The sequence below is a fragment of the Phalangium opilio genome, unplaced genomic scaffold (genome assembly GCF_054372755.1).
Source record: "Phalangium opilio isolate 3A_F unplaced genomic scaffold, DU_Popi_V2 ptg000042l_1, whole genome shotgun sequence".
NCBI lineage: Eukaryota > Metazoa > Arthropoda > Arachnida > Opiliones > Phalangiidae > Phalangium > Phalangium opilio.
The window spans coordinates 2071566-2092100 of NW_028324166.1; the positions used below are offsets into that span (position 1 = coordinate 2071566).

Genomic DNA, 20535 nt, shown 5'->3' on the forward strand with positions numbered 1-20535 from the left:
AATTTACGACGACGAATGATAAGGTTACAATGAAAACAGGGCATCACTTAAATTAAACTAAACTTTAAAGAATTTAATTTTCCATCCACTACAGTATTTCATCATTGGCTTGGCGATAAGCAAAATTTAACAAAAAATATTTTGGAGTCTTTTTAAAAAGCCATCCCTGGATTTTACAACCTTAGAATGTCTTGACCAATCATATTAACAACGTATCGAAAAGTATCTATTCGAAGGGTGCAACGTTAATATAGCCGTCTGGCTTGAAAGGACCTGATAAGAGTAATGGTTTATTCAATAAAATTTCCATCGTCTGCGAGAAGGGGGCGCTGCACGCTCTATTGCCGGAAAGCCATTAAGATAGGCAATGGACACGAGCCTCGTCCGTGACAATGAAGCAGACGCATGCAAATCGAGACACAACTCGGCCTTGTGTGTGTAAGTATATAGAAGCAACCAGAAAAAACCAACGCCAAGAGTTTGCTAGCAGAATTATGCGAGGGATTGGACATTGTTCAAAAAACTGTAATTTACCAATAAAAATTTGGAGAAAGTAAAATTTCCAAAACAAATTTTGGGGATATTTATATTTGGGTGTTCCAGTTTAGGACTGACTGTTCCAAGTTAGGACTGTAGTCAACCTCCTGTTCTAAAACCCATTTTAATGGAAAATTATGCGCAGTAGCAGTGTGAAATTGGGTGCAATAGATCGGCAATAGTTCAAAGTTTATGTATTGGTCTGGGTGTTCCAGTTTAGGACTGACTGTTCCAAGTTAGGACTGTAGTCGACCTTTCCTTAAACCCAGTTTGCTAGAAAATTATGCGCAGTAGCAGTGTGAAATTGGGTGCAATACATCGGCAATAGTTCAAAGTTCATGTATTGGTCTGCTTGTTCACGTTGATCAGTAACTTATTTGGTGTTGAAATATCTGACTTTCGAAAGATTTCGAGAAAGTGTTACTGATTATCTATATCTATATAAATCAAAGTCCTGACTGACTGACTGACTGACTGACTGATAGGCTGACTGATAATCAACGCCCAGCCCAAACCGCTTGCCTTAGAAGGCTGAAAATTTGCAGGAACGTTACTCATAAGTAGTAGGCGCGTACTAAGAAAGGTTTTTCCAATCAGCCGCCATCTTAAAAAATGGCGCCCAGAAATGTAAAAAATCTTTTCTATGCAACAACGTCCGCGCGTTTCAACCGATTTCGCATATATTAAGTACACTGGTTTCCTTTAACCTATAGACGGGCTGAATGGTCTTACGGGTTCGATTTGTCGCCATCTTTTTAAATGGCGGCCAGAAATTTAAAAACCCTTCTTTATGGAATAATGTCCGCGTGAAAAGTAATCGAAAAAATGCATCCCTAGGGGCTGACGGGCAATGCCGAGGGCCTTCGCTCCAAAATTGGTCATCAGTTAAATCTGCCCATTCTTTGTATCATTTTGATGGAAGTTCTTATTATACGCCAGCGACGCCGCGGGTAACAGCTAGTATTACATAGTTTTGATTCTAAGAGCCAAAATTTGTAAACTGTTTGGTAATTTACCGGTAAATAGTCATTGTACCGCCATTTTGGTCATGACAAAGACTCATAATTTTAGCGAGTGTCCCACACCACCTTCCGTTTTAACCGCCTTGTATAACATCTCTTCATTGCCCTTTTGATGGTTGAACGGAATGTTAAGTCCGGACACAGGCATTGGTCCCGATCACAAACCAACCTGTGGTGGTACAACGCATCCGCACCCCCTGCCATCTATCGGGAAACCTATTACCTTTATCGTTCGTTTCCCGCTCTCTTAAAAAACCACAGCACCTACAGCCAGAGACTCCATGGTATTTTTAAAAGCGGCTCGATAATGGTATTTTGCCAATGAGTTTCGTAGCTTGAGCTATTGGGCCCACCTTTGAGCATGGGAAAAATATGGCTGGCACAGAGGAATAGACCGTGTTCAAAAGGGGGGGGGGGCGAATTCGTCTGCTCTATTTAGGGTTAATATGGAACATCCGGTATGTGGACCCAAAAACGATTGATGGGGCTTCAAAGTTGCCAGTCCTCTATATTGTTTGAAACCATATGAGTCTGTTGTTAATATACAAAACAATGTGCTCAAACATCAGACTTTTTACCCCCGACTTTTGAAAAGGATTTGAGAAATGTCCGGCCATAATTACCGCCCAATAAAAAAATGTCCGGCCATAATTACCGCCCAATAAAAAAATGTCCGGCCATAATTACCGCCCAATAAAAAAATGTCCGGCCATAATTACCGCCCAATAAAAAATGTCCGGCCATAATTACCGCCCAATAAAAAATGTCCGGCCATAATTACCGCCCAATAAAAAATGTCCGGCCATAATTACCGCCCAATAAAAAATATCCAGCAATAATTACCGCCCAATAAAAAATATCCAGCAATAATTACCGCCATAAAAATGTCCGGCAACACCAATGAAAATTCTCTATCGGCCCAATAAAATACTCTATCGTACACGTTAAAATGCCGTTGACAAAAATTTCCGTTTTGAAACTCGGTAACAAAAAATGCCTAAAATATCCGGTATAAAATTGGCCAAGAAAAATACCCGCTAAAAATAGTTCACACTAATTTGAGTCGTATTTGAATAGGAGATCTATTATACTTTTTTCCCCGCAAACAAAGTATGATATTGCGGCCACGAAAAGGGATTTTAGAAGCGGAATTAAAAAGTTTAGAAAAAAAAAGAATAAACGTCAATGGCTTGGATAATTAGCGGATAAGGGCTTCCGAAATAAAAGTAAAACGAAAAGGGTTGCAAAGAACAAAGAAGAATAAACCTTGTTGGCTTTTAAACATTGTCAAACTATCACTTGTTAAAGCTAAAAGGGATACTCAAGTTCAACTAGAACTACATTAAACACAACACCACTTGAAAATATGAAAAAAAAAAAATCCAACGAGTAATGTTATAGCTATCTTTATCACACAAGCAGAAAAGAGTCTTGGCGTCCTTTATCTGCCAGTAGGTTTTCGGGCCGCCATTTTTGAAGATGGCGGAAAATCAAAACCCAAAAGCCATTAGGCCCATCTTTAGGTTATAGGGAACCGGTGTACTAAATATTAGAGAAATAGCTTAAAACGCTAGGACGAAGATTTTTACGTTTCTGTCCGCCATTTTCCAAGATGGCGGAGGAATGGAAAAATATTTCTTAGTACCTGCCTACTACTTAAGAGTAACGTCCCTGCACAATTTCAGCCTTTTTGGTAAAGCGGTTTAGACTGGGCGTTAATTATCAGTCAGTCAGTCAGTCAGAACTTCGAGTAATTTTTATGATCGATTTATGTGTTACTTGCCCATTAATATAAATAAAAAAAAATTACGGTAATTAGATTTTGCAAAGTCTTTGAAGCTTTGATTTTGATTGAAATTTGAACTTAAATCTGAAACTGCCATCCCAAGCAATGGTTTTCAAATTTCACGACAATACGTTTCAAAATTCATAGAACACCACGCACATTCAACCCTAAAAACAAAACTGAACTGAACTGAACCACAAACTCCTACTGTTATCCAAGAACTGCATATCATCCATCGATCTATTCCGAATCATTTCTTGGTAAAAATAGAGAACATCGAACGTAATCGCGATTGCGAAGAAAATGGGAAGACGGGAGAAGCAAGTCGCTTGAGCTTATCATTAAGGTTAAACATAAAGAATAAAAACACCCTTCCTCCAACCCCAAATCCCATCTTGCTGGGGCCCCGAAAGAAAAGCGGACTACATATAGGCAAGGGCTATTACGTAACTTGGGCTGCAATCGATCAATAAACGAACTTTTGAAACTATTTCTATGGTATGAGGGTCAGGATAAGAAAACTGAAATGAATCAGAAACCCAAATCTAATTCACTGGCATCCAAGTTATTTTCACTATATCTTTTACGCTACTGCCACTGCTACTGCTACTGCCGCACGCGGCTATCTCTCTACTTCGTACAGATTACAGAAGCTTCCTACGAAAACGTTGGCAAATAACAAGTTCGACAACGCGAGGACTAAAATTCCCGAACAGATGAAATGTTTTAATTCTTGGATCTTTTACTAAACTGAACTTCAGTGTTTTCTTTGTCGATACAGAAATATTTATTAATGGTAGGCACGTGCAAGGATATAGGCAGGATTATGGTATGTCAAGGTCATTTTAAATTTTATTTTAGTACAGTTATAAGCTAGGCAAGATTTATGAATTTTATAACACCAACAAGCGATATCTAGTTTACTAGGGAGAAGGTATAAGATGCCTAAGTATTCGCTTGTCATAGTCTCAGACCCCCTTTCAAAATACAAGGGGAGGGGACGTAAAAGGAGGCCGGGTTATTTCGCCTCGCCTCAGTCGGAAAATACAAGTAATTTTCGTCATTCGCGTCGCGCTTTTCAAGAACCAATGAGGCGGGGATTAACACTGGACCTACGTTTGGACTGGAGATAAAGCTAGAAATGTGGCGCGAATTTATACCTTCTCCCTAGTAAACTAGATATCGCTTCTTGATAACACCTTATAGGGGATGCGAAGGCTAAAATATTTAATAACGGCACGCACTAGTAAGGGGATCGTTAAGATTCAGGTATATCAAGTTCACTTTTAAATTTTATTTTAGTACGGTCATAAAGTTGGCGTGAATTATGAGTTTTATAACACACTGTTGACGCGGGTTTAACACGGATTTGCCTGTCAATGGTTAGGCGGTCCAAGAATCCCACCCAGAAAGTGTGACACAAATAAACCCTGTAAACTATGAAATCTGGACAGATTAAAAAAGCGGGCATTTATGTGCGGGATTGGTAATAGTACGCACGATGCGTCGAGATTTGAGCGCGTGCTTGGAAATCAAAATTGAGGTCGCTTCATTAAAGGCTTAATGGTCCGAAAGCCGACATACTTTTCAATGGAAGCCACAATGCGATACGAGGGGGCGCCACCTAACACTAGAAAGAAGAGAAGAACGGGGGAAAGAAAGAAAAAAACGCTTAACGCTACCGAAATCATTTTCTAAGCTATTAAGAAGACAGATATAAACTTTTCTAACATTTTTTAAGTAAGCTTTACAACCCTACGTTACTTGGCAGCGATAACAAAGGTAGCCCCTACCTTTGTAACTCTACCTGAACTATGCCAAGTTGAAATTAAAAAAATAGAAAATAAAATGAATTCCAGTTGATATTGTTTACGGACTTAATGTAGCTTGCCTTACACGTTTTCGTGTACACGCAGCGTGATATTCCCAAGGATTTTTTTGGTACACAAAACACCAGTCCAGGTCAGGATGGGATAGCTAAGTACTATGCCATATGGACTAGTGGCAGCCCATGTTATTTCTCTATTGAGTTTAATACAGTCAAAGGTGGAATGCTGCCATTACTCTATTGGTTGCGGTGTGACATGGAATGGATGGATATTGGAGCTGTTCTTTATGTTCTCTTTAAAAGGCTAAGGTGATACCTGCATATTTCGGTCTTCACTGTTTTGTACAGTACGCCATTTTCAAAATAGTCTATTTCAATGTTTTAAATTAGGTTAAAATGAAACCTAAGCCGACCAAAGGGGAAGTTCAAAAGCTAGGCCTAATCGTTTATTGTTCTACCTTCGAAAAGTTTTCATTAAGAATTCGTTACGAGTGTGCATCTTTAACTGTAGCTAGAATTCTAGAATCATCTTTAACTATAATTAATTTAAATCTAATAATCAAGAACTTTCAATATTTTATCGCGGTACCTAAGCCTTGTCATTCAAATACTTCGCGATTACAGTTTATGAAAGAATTAGGCTTACCTAAATGATCACGTTTCTTCAAGCAATTTAGAATATCCACCCACCAAACGTCTTGTAGGAGTTTAACAGCGCTGATTCACAGGTTGAAATAAATCTGTAATTAAAATAATTATAACTTAATTTAATATACAAAGTAATCATTCAATTAATAAAAGTTAAAATAATTAAATCTAAAATATTAATATTCACCGTAATAAATTGCTAACCACACTCCACCAAAACCGAACGATAAAAACTAGACCGTTGATTCACGAAACTAAGACTCAGTTGCCTATTGGGGCTGCGCAGAAACCCAAATTGGGAATTTCGTTTTTAATAGGCCAGATTGGGTTCGAAGGTCAGGGTCCTAAAACGCGATTTTTCATATTGGCTATTTCCGTGGAGTAATTTCATTGGAGTGACAATGAGTTTCCTTAATAATAAATTAATCGCAGCTATATGTCTCCTTAAATATTGCTCCATGGTGGAATATTTTCTTAATGCCAATTGAAAATAGGTCAAAACATTTCCGCAAAACCAGAGTAGGCCTTGTTCTAATTTCACAATATTAAATTTTCTATCGGAAATTTATAACCGCCACTTTTGACGTCAGGCACAATATATTTGAACTTAGAAAAAACTACAGAAAGTTATTAATCTCCTACCGGTAACTATGTCAGACCAGGGATAGATTTAATTTGAGAAGTAGGAATGGAGAACAGAGTAATCTGGACGCGCGTCAAAGTCCCGGACTCCCTTACACGGGACGGGGGGTATGAAAGAAGAGCCGGGAGGGTCATAGTGATAGAGGTAAAAAGGACTTTCACCGTCCCCGTCAGCAACGTCATCAAAACGTAGTTTAAGTGAGCCAATAAGATAATTTAAAATTTTCGTTACGTGTTGGAGGGAGGGGCTCTATACTGGGTGGCTATGAGTCGGAATGAAGTAAATACTAACCGTTCTCCATTCCTACTTCTAAAAATTAAATCTATCCCTGGCCAGACTAACAAAAACTGATGGCCTAGGCGTCCTCTAAAAATACAAAGTCCTTGCCAGTAGGTTAAATAACCTTCAAATATAATTCCATTTCCTATTACGATTTACGATTGCCCTTGGCATTAGAAAAGCACTTTCAAGTGCTCAACTCAATCGGATCAACCGTCAAATGACATAATTAGGAGAGGACGACCAAAAGTTGAGTAAAAATAAATTCCAACAAAAATATCAAATATTTTCAAATCATTAAACCGATTTCCTCTCCTCTCTTTGGCGACTCGGAAAATTTCAAAAATCAAAAAATTACAAAATTCCCTTAACTCTCTAGGGACGCGAACATCCCTGTAATGGCAAATACTGGCGGTGCATTGAGTCATGGACTTTGTACACTCTAAAGGGGACTAGCAAGCAGCAGACACGTATAAGGAAGGACGCTCGGAAAGACCAAAATTCTCCACTGTTTTCGAGTTAAGATTGGATGAGTATTTTACGGATGTCCCCTTAAATTTAATTAAGAAACGGATCAATTAAGGGGTCATTCCTAAAACACTCAAACCTTAAAGGAAAGCGCGGCTCCGTTAATGCCCCTTATAGATGGGTTTTCTGCTACACAGTGGCTAAGCTTGCTAAAGGCTAGTTAAGCCAAAGGCAGGAACCAATGGGAACTAGTGCATTAGGTCTGATTGGTTCCTGCCTTTGGCAAGGTAAAATTCGTGTGCAGAAGATTAGCCAGAATGCTATGGGTGATCATGGAGCCGCGCTTTCCTTTAATTTGGAACCAGTGGCCCTTGTGGCAAAATGAAATAGAAGTTACCAGGGATAGCTTTAATTTTAGAAGTAGGAATGGAGAACGGAACGGTTAGTATTTACTTCAGTCCGTCCGACTCATAGCCACTCAGCATAGAGCCCCTCCCTCCAACATGTAACGAAAAGTTTCAATTATCTTATGGGCTCACTTAAACACTACGTTTTGATGGGACGGCCAGAAAAATACGTAATTCCTTTTTTATCTCTGTCGCTATGACCCGCCTCTTCTTTCATACCCCCTCCGTCCCGTGGAAGGGGGGTCCGGGACTTTGACGCGTGCCCAGATATTACTCTGTTCTCCATTCCTACTTCTAAAATTGAATCTATCCCTGAAGTTACATTTTCGGCTCAAAATCTCCCAAAGAACATCCCCCTTAATTTCACTGTACCACTTTTCCAATCCCATATTTATTTACTAGATCCATGGTTTAGTATATTATCCACTGGCATTGGTATCGAAAGTTGATCCGCCTTTCATTTTAGTGACAAGTAACCTTCGTTTAACTCATAGAATATTCATGGAATCAACCTTAACACTTAACATCACCGAAGAAAAATGTTCAAAGGATTAAGTTAGGGTCAACGCGGTTGGCCCTAATATATATAAAGTTACAGTGAAGCAATAAATACAAGGTGTGTAAGGAATCAAAAATGACCGTTTTAGAAGAGAACCAAACACCTAACACCATGGGGGCTTACCTAGTGTCAACACGCGCCGCTAGAGGCAGTGCGAGTCTAGCTCGCCTCCCTAGGCGTGTAGTGACCACTCGGGCTCCATCTGGCGCCAAGGAAATAACCCAAGATGGCAGCCCCCCCATGTGTCGGGGCATACGTTTGAGCATAAGTTTATAAGATATGTTCCATAAGTATAACACTATATATAGTTCGTAATGCTGGAGACTTACAGTGTTCGAGAACGACAAGCGAGAATTGCAGACTACACTCGGTGGTTAATATCGAAACTGTGCATTTTCCTATTTAGTCTGTATTACTAAACCTTTGCCAGCGCCTCACCAGGCGTCTTTGCTTTACACTGAATCTATGACCTACCTCATTCACTTCACGACAAGCTCCAGTTTCTAAGTTGCCAGCGACAAACTTATGGCCAACATATCTTATAAACTTACTTTCAGTTTGCAACAAAAACACCCTGTACATAGAGAGTCGGTAACAAATTATTCAAAGTGGGCTTCGCGTTAACGGGAAGGCGCGATGGTCGTCGGGTCGGGTTGGGTTGGGCCTTGGCGTAAGTTACAATAGCTTTATTTTTCTTCGTTGGGCGGCTAACAGCCAATATTCGCTCCATCAAATTTCTAACGGCCTTACGCCCGGGACCATCTAATGGTAGTCGGGAACCCATCATCCAAGGATGGGTGGAAGCAGAGCCAACCAAGGGTACGGGGAATAAAATCCCAAGGCCTTTAACCTTATGGCAGGCGACACTCAGTCTAGATTATACTTCAAAGCCAAAATATGGTAACTAACTGCATCGTAAACAACCTCTCCGGAATTGGTTAGCCATACAGGGATTGAAATTGAGACATCAAAGCGGTATATAGGATAGTTTGTTGCAAGATGCATGACTGCTATATTGTACGAGGCTATTCAAAGGGAGATATTTTGCAAACCTTAATTTGGTCTAATGAAATTTAGCGCGAGATTTGATAACAATTGCACGCGGGTGTGACAATCGTGGCAAGATATTTGATCATAATTGCAAGCAATGTGACAATCGTGGCGCGAGATTTGATCAAAGTTGCACGTGATGTGACAATCGTGGTGCGAGATTTGATCAAAGTTGCACGCGATGTGACAATCGTGGCACGAGATATAGAGCGTGCCAAGAAATCTATGTATTCCTGAAGAGTCTATGAATAAGCACTTGACTTTCCATTTCACCCTCCCTTTAAAGAATATTTTGTATTTTCTACTAAGGGTTGTCCAAGATAACACGTTTTTGTTGTAAGAAAAACATAGTCATAATGCGATGTAAATGTTGCCGATGTAAATGGAAGAAGGGTAAGGATGAAGTTATTGCAATATTGCTGCCTTTTTTGCGTCATAACCAATCCTCCATTAATAGAGTGAATGTCGCTATATGGTCTGGGAACACGAATAAGGAAAACACTCTACAAACCACGAGCAATCTTATCAACATTTCCCCAGGAGTAAGATTGTTTCAGAGAGAAGACAATTAAAATTAATTCAACTTAACTATCGCCACTTTCCCTAACATCTGTTCAACGCGGTGTCAAAAAAATCTTAATTAGGTGATCCACCCTTTAATAAAACTAGTTTGGTCTAGACGGCCGCCTGACGCACCATTGAACCTAAAACCAAAACCTAACCACGACCCTAACACCAACGCAGACCCGAACCCCAACACCAACGCAGACCCGAACCCCAACACCAACGCAGACCCGAACCCCAACACCAACGCAGACCCGAACCCCAACACCAACGCAGAGCCGAACCCCAACACCAACGCAGAGCCGAACCCCAACACCAACGCAGAGCCGAACCCCAACACCAACGCAGAGCCGAACCCCAACACCAACGCAGACCCGAACCCCAACACCAACGCAGACCCGAACCCCAACACCAACGCAGACCCGAACCCCAACACCAACGCAGACCCGAACCCCAACACCAACGCAGACCCGAACTCCAACACCAACGCAGACCCGAACCCCAACACCAACGCAGACCCGAACCCCAACACCAACGCAGACCCGAACCCCAACACCAACGCAGACCCGAACCCCAACACCAACGCAGACCCGAACCCCAACACCAACGTAGACCCGAACCCCAACACCAACGTAGACCCGAACCCCAACACCAACGTAGACCCGAACCCTAACACCAACGTAGACCCGAACCCTAACACCAACGTAGACCCGAACCCTAACACCAACGTAGACCCGAACCCTAACACCAACGTAGACCCGAACCCTAACACCAACGTAGACCCGAACCCTAACACCAACGTAGACCCGAACCCTAACACCAACGTAGACCCGAACCCTAACACCAACGTAGACCTGAACCCTAACACCAACGTAGACCCAACCCTAACCTTCGCCAACATTATTATCCAGGCCTGAGCGCGCTCCTATTTCGAGAATTTTTTCGGTATCTTTTAATTCGCCGAATGCGTCCGCAAGGGGCGCGCTTTAGAGCCTAAATTTCCCGCGAAATTTGAAACGCAGCAAAACTTGGTGTCGATCCATATAGTAGACGATGGTCATTCCCTCTTTAAATGGCTGAGGGATGAGATTAGGTAATAGAACATCAAGAATTATTAGAATATTAGGGAATAGTTGGAACTTCTAAATTTAAAATATAAAACAAGGAATTTAAGAATGAAAAAAACCTTTCTATTTGTTTAATTTTTCTAGTAAGTTTTTTTTATTTTATCTCATTTTAAAAATTGGAATTTACTTAATTAAAACAAAAGTGATTCAGATTGTTTTAAAACATTTTAAAACAATAAATAATATAGTGCCAGATTAAAACTACGAATAATATAGTGCCAGATTAAAACTACGAATAATATAGTGCCACATTAAAACAATTCTATTCCTATTTTTAAAATGTGACCCTATTTTATTCCTGTTTTTAAAATGTGACCCTATTTATGCCTATTTTTAAAATGTGGCAATATTTTATTTATATTTTTAAAATGTGACAATATTTTACTGCTAATTTTAAATTGTCGCAATATTATATTTATATTTTTAAAACGTAAAACTATTTTAGTCCAATTTTTAATATGTGACGCTATTTTATTTATATTTTTAATCGTGAGACTGTTTTATTCTTAGTTTTAAAATGTTGTAACATTCCTATGTGATAAGAAAAGGTAATTTTAAATGTAAAAGTGCAAACAATTCCCTAAGATTCTAATAATTCGCGATTTTGAATTACCCAAACTCATCTCTCTACCCCACAGTTTTTCTGGCTTTAAAATTTCGCGGGAGAAAAAAGGTTCTGAAAAGCGCCACCTATGCGTGGTGCCCAAATACGCCTTTACTCCCTTCCCGGAGATAGCGCGCTCAGGCCTGGATTAATAATGTTGGCAAAGCCCTAACACCAACGAAAACTCAACCCGCATAAGCACGACGTAAACGTATCTCTAACCAAACCTAATTTTAACCTTGTCCAAAGTTGAAACAACAATTGTAACACAAAACCCCTTTGCAAAAGAGCTAGGGTTCTGCTACTCGTGGCTTTCATAGTGTATATTTGGGTCGAATTGGACGATTACCAGGCAGGCAGGCCGAGAATAGTCGCAAATATAGTGATGTCACCATTGGCAACGCAGAGATCCATTAAATCCGTTTTTCCCCCCAAACCCCGTTCACCCTTGGCCAGGCTGTTTATTACTGTAGCCCTTAGTTCTCGGTATAAAAGCCTTGGGACCTAATCGTCCGTTCCGTTCATTTTGGGCCTTGGCTAAAATTTCCGGGCGAGACCCATCAGAACAGAAAGGGCCTCGGGACCAAGTAATGGAGTGTGCACCAAGCTAAGACGATATCGTCTAGGAAACTGCAGGAAGGATAAAAAGCCGGTGTCCAGCCCTAGTCAATGGTACGGAAATGGCCTGAAAAATATAGATGAATTCTTCACCCTTTCTGATTAGAAATTGGGAGGTGAGGAAATATATATAGCAAGCGGAAATGTCCGAAGACTGAGTGAGACTGGACAGTATTCACTAGTGTCTTATTGTTAATGGGGGAAATTGAAAGTGACCAATGGCTTTCTGAATTAAAACGCGGGCTCATAGAAACAGTTTGATATAAAAAAGATATTCGTATTGGTGTGTTTAAGGCTTAAGCAAGAATACATACAGTTAATTGGAATCATACTGTAGACATTTTCTCAACGTATCTAGGCGGGCATTGTGGGAGGAGCTAGACTAATCATTATGTCTGACGAATGTTGCATCACGAATAATTTATCTTGCTGAACATCCCGACCGCTCCTGATATCTCGCGTTGCTACGTCATAGTCATATGGTTTATACGCAGACAACCAACCAATGAAATCACAGTTAGAAAGACGTCAGAATTATGACTCGTGAAGGAAAGCACTCAGGAGTCAGGCCCCGCCCAAATATAAAATAACAAGAGAGATATTGAGGCAAACTTATTCCTAGTAGCTGTATGTATGCATTCCTGGTCTAAACAAAATCCGCCGATAAGCCTTGACTCTAGACGGCGTTCTTGGCAAAAGTTCTCAAAAAAAAAGAGATCTAAGAAGAAAAAATGGGGGTCCATTTTGAAATAAATTGCCCAAACTTAAAATCACTTTACAGCAAATAAAAACGCGAACGCAAAAACCTCGAAGAAAACAAGTCTCATAGTAGAGTTGGAGGTTTTATCACTCAAGAGTAAACGAAACGATTCACTAAAAGGAAATCGGGGATTGAAAAAATATTACATTTCCCAAACACCATCTGGGCCTACGGGGAAATTTTCAAGATGAAATTTTCCTTCCACATTCCTATATAGCATAATATTTGCCCATGTGTAATGTATACCACCCACAAAAACTCATATAGTTACTGAGAATGTTGCAAGATAGAGGTGCGGCTTCCATCAGGTGAAGGGGTTCGGGGATAAGACGCTAACCTGCCCACCATTGGAAGGTTACGGTTATGGTTTCGTTAGGTTTATGTTAATGTAAACTTCATTTTAGGGTTAAATTTATGCTACTTTAGGTTAGGCTTATGTTACGATAGGTTAGGCTTATGTTACGATAGGTTAGGCTTATGTTACGATAGGTTAGGCTTATGTTACGATAGGTTAGGCTTATGTTACGATAGGTTAGGCTTATGTTACGATAGGTTAGGCTTATGTTACGATAGGTTAGGCTTATGTTACGATAGGTTAGGCTTATGTTACGATAGGTTAGGCTTATGTTACGATAGGTTAGGCTTATGTTACGATAGGTTAGGCTTATGTTACGATAGGTTAGGCTTATATTACGATAGGTTAGGCTTAATTTAGGGTTAGATTTATGTTAGGTTAAACTAAGTTTATTTTAGGGTAAGTTTATGCTATGTTAAATTAAAATTATTTTAGGACTAAATTTAAGCTAAGTTTGTGTTAGGTTTATTTTAGGGTTGCGTTTATATTACGTTTATTATAGGGTTAGATTTAAGTAAGGTTAGGGTTCATATGTTCTCAGGTCATATATGGGTTCTTGACTTCAGAGATAGGTAAACAGTAAAATATGTAAACATGCATATATTCATACATTTAGGGACCAAGGGAACCGATTTAAAATAAGGAAGGACACACGAAAAGTTTATTTCCAAAGTCACGTATCTTTAGATTAAGTTATAAATGAGAGTTACGGACTTTTGGAAATAAGAGTTGACGGCATTTCATGTCACTTACATTACAATTATAAGTTGGATCAAACGCCGGTCGCGAGCCATAGATATTTGCCACCAATCCAGAAGGTGACACAGTTATGACGCCACCGCGCATTATATATTAGCAATTAACACTAGTATTTATTATTTATATTAAAACGAACCGACTAATAATATTTTTGAATATTTAATTAAGTTTTTTAATGATAATACGTTATTTCATCAATCTCGAACTATTAATAAAAATAGTTGAATGCAAATTTCATTATTTTAAATACTAGACAGGGGTCTACGATAATATCAAAAGTACTAGGGTGAAGCTGCCATACAGGCGGTTCACTTCTCATGTATTTTCCCATAGCCCCTGTAGAAATGTTTAACCCGCAGCACACCACTGTTCAGGGGAAAGCTAGCTTACAGAAATGGAAGATATTTTGTTTAAATACAGCTGCTTGAACGTAAGATTTTTAGTCTATGGTCTAAAGGGGCCTTGCATTTTCATGGGTCTGCATTTTAGCGTACCGATTTATTCCGTTGTCAATCTAGCGTCACTGTAGGCCATTGTACGTGGAATAAGTTTGAGGTGATTTATATTCCTACCAAGGATTTTTTTTATCCAATTTCAATTTGGCATTCTGCATAGGAATTGAATATTTCTATGGGGATATGGAGCGTGTGTATTGCTAGGCAAACACCGGTATTGTACAGGGTGTTTCTGATAAATTTAGGGGCAGTGTTCTTTGGGAAATTGATTTTGAGTCGAACATGTAACTTCTATCTCCATTTTGCAACGTAACTTGAGAACGGACGACAAAATGTCATAGAACATTTTCGACTCAAACTTGTCCAAAGAAGATCATCCTCTTTCATTTTGGACTTATCTTTCACGAACACCCTGTATTTCGCATTTCATAGTCGTCTCTATGCTTTGTTACGTGACATTTCCTCTTCAAAAGGTACGGCCAATATTCCCAAATATTACCACCATTTTTACTTGAATGCAAAATAATTGTAACTCCAAATAGAACGTTTTTTCTTTTTTTTTTAAAGATAGAACTAGATTTGTTGCGTTGAATTAATAACGTAATAATTTTCGATTGGCTCATTTTTTTGATCAAAGTATTGGTCGGAATATGGGTCAAAGTATTGGTCAATATATTGGTCAGAATATTGGTCAATATATTGGTCAATATATTGGTCAATATATTGGTCAATATATTGGTCAGAATATTGGTCAATATATTGGTCAGAATATTGGTCAAAGTATTGGTCAATATATTGGTCAGAATATTGGTCAAAGTATTGGTCAGAATATTGGTCAAAGTATTGGTCAGAATATTGGTCAAAGTATGGGTCAAAGTATTTGTCGGACTATGGGTCAAAGTATTGGTCTGAGTATGGGTCAAAGTATTGGTCGGAGTATGGGTCAAAGTATTGGTCGGAGTATGGGTCAAAGTATTGGTCGGAGTATGGGTCAAAGTATTGGTCGGAGTATGGGTCAAAGTATTGGTCGGAGTATGGGTCAAAGTATTGGTCGGAGTATGGGTCAAAGTATTGGTCAGAATATTGGTCAAAGTATTGGTCTGAGTATGGGTCAAAGTATTGGTCAGAGTATGGGTCAAAGTATTGGTCAGAGTATGGGTCAAAGTATTGGTCAGAATATTGGTCAAAGTATTGGTCAGAATATTGGTCAAAGTATTGGTCAGAATATTGGTCAAAGTATTGGTCAGAATATTGGTCAAAGTATTGGTCAGTGCATTGATCGGACTATTTGCCGAAATAGCACTTGCAATACTGAACAGATTCTCGCAAAAATAAAATATAAAAATGAAACAATAAATTCAATTAAATCTAAAAGCCAAACCCAAAATAAATCAGAAACATTACACAACACAACAAAACCCGTGCTTCGAAGTGCGAACCTGTCTTACATTTTTCAATTCTAAACTTGCCTAAAACTAATATTACACACATATATAGGCAGGACCTAGCGAGCGAGCGAGCGAGAGTTCTTCAAAGGAATTTCATAAACAATGTTTTAACTTCTTGGCCGCTTTTAAGAAAAGAATTTTTGAAGAGAAAATAAAACGAAAAATACTACAAGATTAAATTCTTGGAAAGTCTTGGTCTTGCTTACTTACGTAGACCAAAGTTTAGGTGAGATAGAACAATTGCAGCAAAGAAGAATGAGGGCTCACTCCTGTTTTGGTCTGTGTGTGTGTATGTGGGGTTGCATTGGGGGAGGGGCAACAGAGAGAGAGGGGGGAGGTGACGGAGCTAGCTAGGGGGTTGGATCTTGGGGGAGAAATAGGATCATGCAAGATTTAACGCGCTTCTTTCTTTCCGAGCGATCGATTTGGGGAGTGAAGGGGGCTATAGGGGGTAGAGGGGGTGGCGCCAACGGGAAAATAGTTCCACATGGACGGAGTCGAACGCCCCAGTCAGCCTGAGAATCTAAAACAAGCCGGGGTAAACCGTGTTAACAAGGAGGTTCACAATATTGTGATCCATCATCGGTGTTCGGAAAAAATAAATACAGGCATGTACAATGCGTTATGTAGGGGGGCGTGTCAAGAACTATATTTTGAAGTAGTGTTACTTTTTCCTGGAGTAGTGATTGGGTAATGTCACGTGATGGTCAGCGTGGAACGACAAGGCGGATAGATTCCGCCTAGAAATTCACGCATGCGCAGTAGAGTTGTATTTGATGGAAGATAAGCTTGATATAGGCCCCGCCCGTAGCATATTGAACATCCCATTAAGGTTAGGAGTATTTTAACACAGTCGCCATCTATTAGGAATTTTCGGAAGCTTAAAGTTTTAGATACTTTGTTATAACAATTTATCTAACTGATTTTTCTTTCACATGAAATAGGGAGTAACTAAATGAATGCCTGATAGGAATGAATAGCTATACCCCTTTTCTCTTAAAATGGCGGAGAAATTTATGGACTCTTAAGGCAAGTTCCCTTTACTCGCTGTAACAATCACGTGGGCAGAAACGGTAGGCACGTTTACCCTCTGCAATTTATTTTATGTAAAACCGGTTGAACAACTAAAATTGAGTTTCCCACTACTACTACAACAACAACGACATCTAACAACTCCACCGTGTACAAAAGTATTACTTTCCTAAAAGATCCAGTTAGAGAGTGGGGCTAAAAATTGAAAAAGACATTGGCGCCTCCATCGTAATACGTGGAGAGAAATGAGAAAATGGTTATACCTACTAGACCCTCTATATAATATAGCCACCAGCACCGAATCCCTTACCCGGAACATACAAAAAAAAAAGAATAACGAAACATATACAGAAGGTGTTAGCGAGGTGGAATAGGACCCCATATCCAATCCCCGGCACCACCGCTTCTTTTGGAAACGGCGGAAATTTGATCTTCGAATCCGGCGAAGGAGGTGAAAAACGGAAAAGGATGGACCATTTCGATCAGAAACATCTCCCCCCTTTGACAGTACATCAATTTTTTCACAAGTGATGCACGAGCAAAGGCAGGAATGAACAAGCTCTTAAATAAAATCGAAAAGCCCTATAGAAGAGGTCAAATCCGTCTTAAGATTGGCACCAGAGACATAAACGGGTCTTTACGCTTTTGACCCTACTGACAGATGACATTGGTGAAAAAAAGTCAAATGTCTTTTAAAAAATGGTGGTACATTTATTGTATAACGAATGTTGCGCCGTCTGAAGGCCCAGGTGAGTAAATAAAGCTTAAACGCCCTCCCTCCTGCAAATCTAAGCCGTCGCGCGTTCAGTTGCGTGGAAGTGACTGCCAAGGCTTAACGCTAGGGCGGGCTAAGAGTCTAAGACCCAAACCGAACCGAAAGTAAATAAAATATAACGAGCCCCCAGAATCACGGATCATATAAAAAGAATGAACAAGTCCAATATGACAAGCTTTAAACCTCTTCTACTAGTTTTTCTTGTAAGAAATGAAATAGCTGCTAAGAAAGGCCTGTTTTATAAGAAATGTTGAATGAAATACTTCAGGGTTTAAAATTGGATTGCGTGAAATACATGTTTAGTCGTATGTTAAGTTAGGTGTAAACTAGTTGTTTATTTGTTTTGGACTTCGCGCGTCGATAACCGTTTGAAATTTAAATACCATTTCGAAACCAGACTCGAAAACTAGATTATTTGAAAAATATTTTATAGTCAAAAATTCGATTAATTACCTAAAAAATTCAGTTGTTTCAAAAACCTAAAAATTCAATTCAATTGCAAGAAAAACTCGATTAATTGCCAGAAAAATTCAATTGCAAGAAAAACTCGATTAATTGCCAGAAAAATTCAATTGCAAGAAAAACTCGATTAATTGCATGAAACATTTTATAAATTGTTTGAAAGAAAGTGGAGTGGTTCGGAATTTGAAGCTATAAACATTTGAAAATTATTTCTTCTCAAATGTCAAAGAATTCGAGAATTTTTGTATTATATGCTTTCCAAAAATCAATATTGGAATTTTCTACGAATTTATAAAATTTCTTTTGCGATCAAATTACGTTAAAAATCGATTAATATATTCGAAAGAGGAGAATAATAATATTTTATAAATTTCTGAATTGGGACAGAGCAGTACAGAAATATTCCCTAATACCCAACGTCATAACCCGGCTTGTCCAATCAGCCTTAAAGGTGGCTCTTGCGCCGCGCCATCTGACGGCAATTTCGCAAACCTACGACGTAATTAAGTTACCCAATCTTTGTAAGTATTTTCCAGACCCACCACCAGTGGCGCTGAATAAGAATAAGACCTATTTATTAAGCTTAACAGCTAAACGTGAAAACTAAACTTATCACAAATAAATAAATCCAAACCAAAAATAATAATAATAGGGGCCTTTTTCATTGAACCATTAATCTTTGAAAGCGAAATCCGATGAAAATAATCGGCAATTTCCACCTGGCCCGCAAAACCGCGCGAGCGCTTCTCCATCCGATAATCGCTTAAAAAGGACAATGCGATCTATTATTGTCTTGAGACAAAAACAAACCCCCAAGAAGAAAGCAAAATTCAATGCAGCCGACAGAGATAGAAGGCGCTCGCTGAAAGGAGATCACTTTCGCCAGAAGTAGCTTGATAAAGAAAAGTATGAAAATAATGAACGTGCTTCCCATTGAGGAGCTCATAATTTCTTGGGACTGGGAAGTATGCATTATAAAGAAGAAGATGAGACGCGTTTAAAAACCAACGCAAGAGTAGTCCCCAGGGCGGTGTCTAGTGTTGTTACCGCCACTGTTCTCATACTCAGACCAGGGTCCCTCCCAAAACCAAGGCAATTAGACACAAGTTCCACAACTAGGGTCATAGCACATCATTGTTCATTGTTAAAGTGAGACAATCCTCGTTACATCGCTGTAGCTACTAGAAGTTCCCGGAATAGACCTTTTCGATGTTAAAAAAGAGTTAGGCAGTCCTCAGTATCGGGACATACATACAAGGGGGTTGAGTGCACATTGCCATCCGTCTCTGATAGACCTTTTCGATGTTGAAAAAAGAGTTAGGCAATACTCAGTATCGGGACATACATACAAGGGGGTTGACACATTGCCATCCGTCTCTGCGCACTCACATGACACAAAAAGACTACAGCGCAGGCGCCAAAAAGCGAGATGGAAGGCAAAGTTTTACCCCCGCGTCTAGTTACATCGAAATTGTCTATTTATCAGCGCCCCTCAAGTCCTTTGTGTTTAACAGGAGTTCGGGGCCAAGTACAACCCCTATCAAGACTACGATGCCAGAGGCAGCACGGTGCGCGGCCGAGTTGCGCAGTAGAGATACATCTCATATTGCATCCTCTCGCACCAAGACTTGAAATTGTAAACCACCCCGATCATACTGATTGCTACTACTACTATAATTGTACTCCAAGTTGCTTTCACCAAAGATAGCTTTGAAAGCGTTGGCGGAAATCATATTTCACATGAAAATACAGCATTGTGTCATACTTGTTGTTGTTACGATACTTATGGTATAGCCTTTATTCAGTGACTCAATGGGTATAGTAGTAATATTCTCAACATTGTCTCGACCAGAGATGAATGTTCAAAGCTTTTCCGCTGATAAGGGACATGCACTCTTCCATAACTTCCTCGGATAGCAGAATGTCACATATACCACAGGGAACTGAGTGCCAAATGGCATTAACTACGTTATGTGACAAAAAATAAAAACCCAGCGTTTCTTTGTTTAACCCACCATAAAAACCCATTTAATAAAACCCATAACTAAAATCGTAAATTTTGATGAAGTTAAATACTAAAATAATTTGTTTTTAATTTAAAGGCAGTTTAATTTTTTATTTAATCTTCAAAAATAAACTATTTAATAATATTAGAAGGGGATAATTGAAGAAGGATGTCACTCTGTATCCTCTTAATACTTTAATTATGTAACATGATTCTTCCCGGGCTCAAGGCACCATTTTTGTTTGCTCTCCCGCTAATCAAACTTCAGATGGGTAACAATCGCATCGTGCTAGGGTGAATTCTATAACTGTTTGGTGTTTACTAAATCCTCAGTAATCAAGTAG

At 39.3% G+C, this 20535-nt stretch overlaps 1 protein-coding gene across 1 annotated transcript in view; it reads right to left on the reverse strand.

Annotated features, from left to right (window-relative positions):
* Window positions 1-20535, reverse strand: part of LOC149678243 (xylosyl- and glucuronyltransferase LARGE2s-like) — a 126011-nt gene that overhangs the window by 29803 nt on the left and 75673 nt on the right. The window contains exon 4 of the mRNA XM_089836252.1: window positions 5820-5913. The gene's annotated coding sequence lies outside the window, so the exon portion shown is untranslated. The remainder of the gene's footprint in view (window positions 1-5819; window positions 5914-20535) is intronic.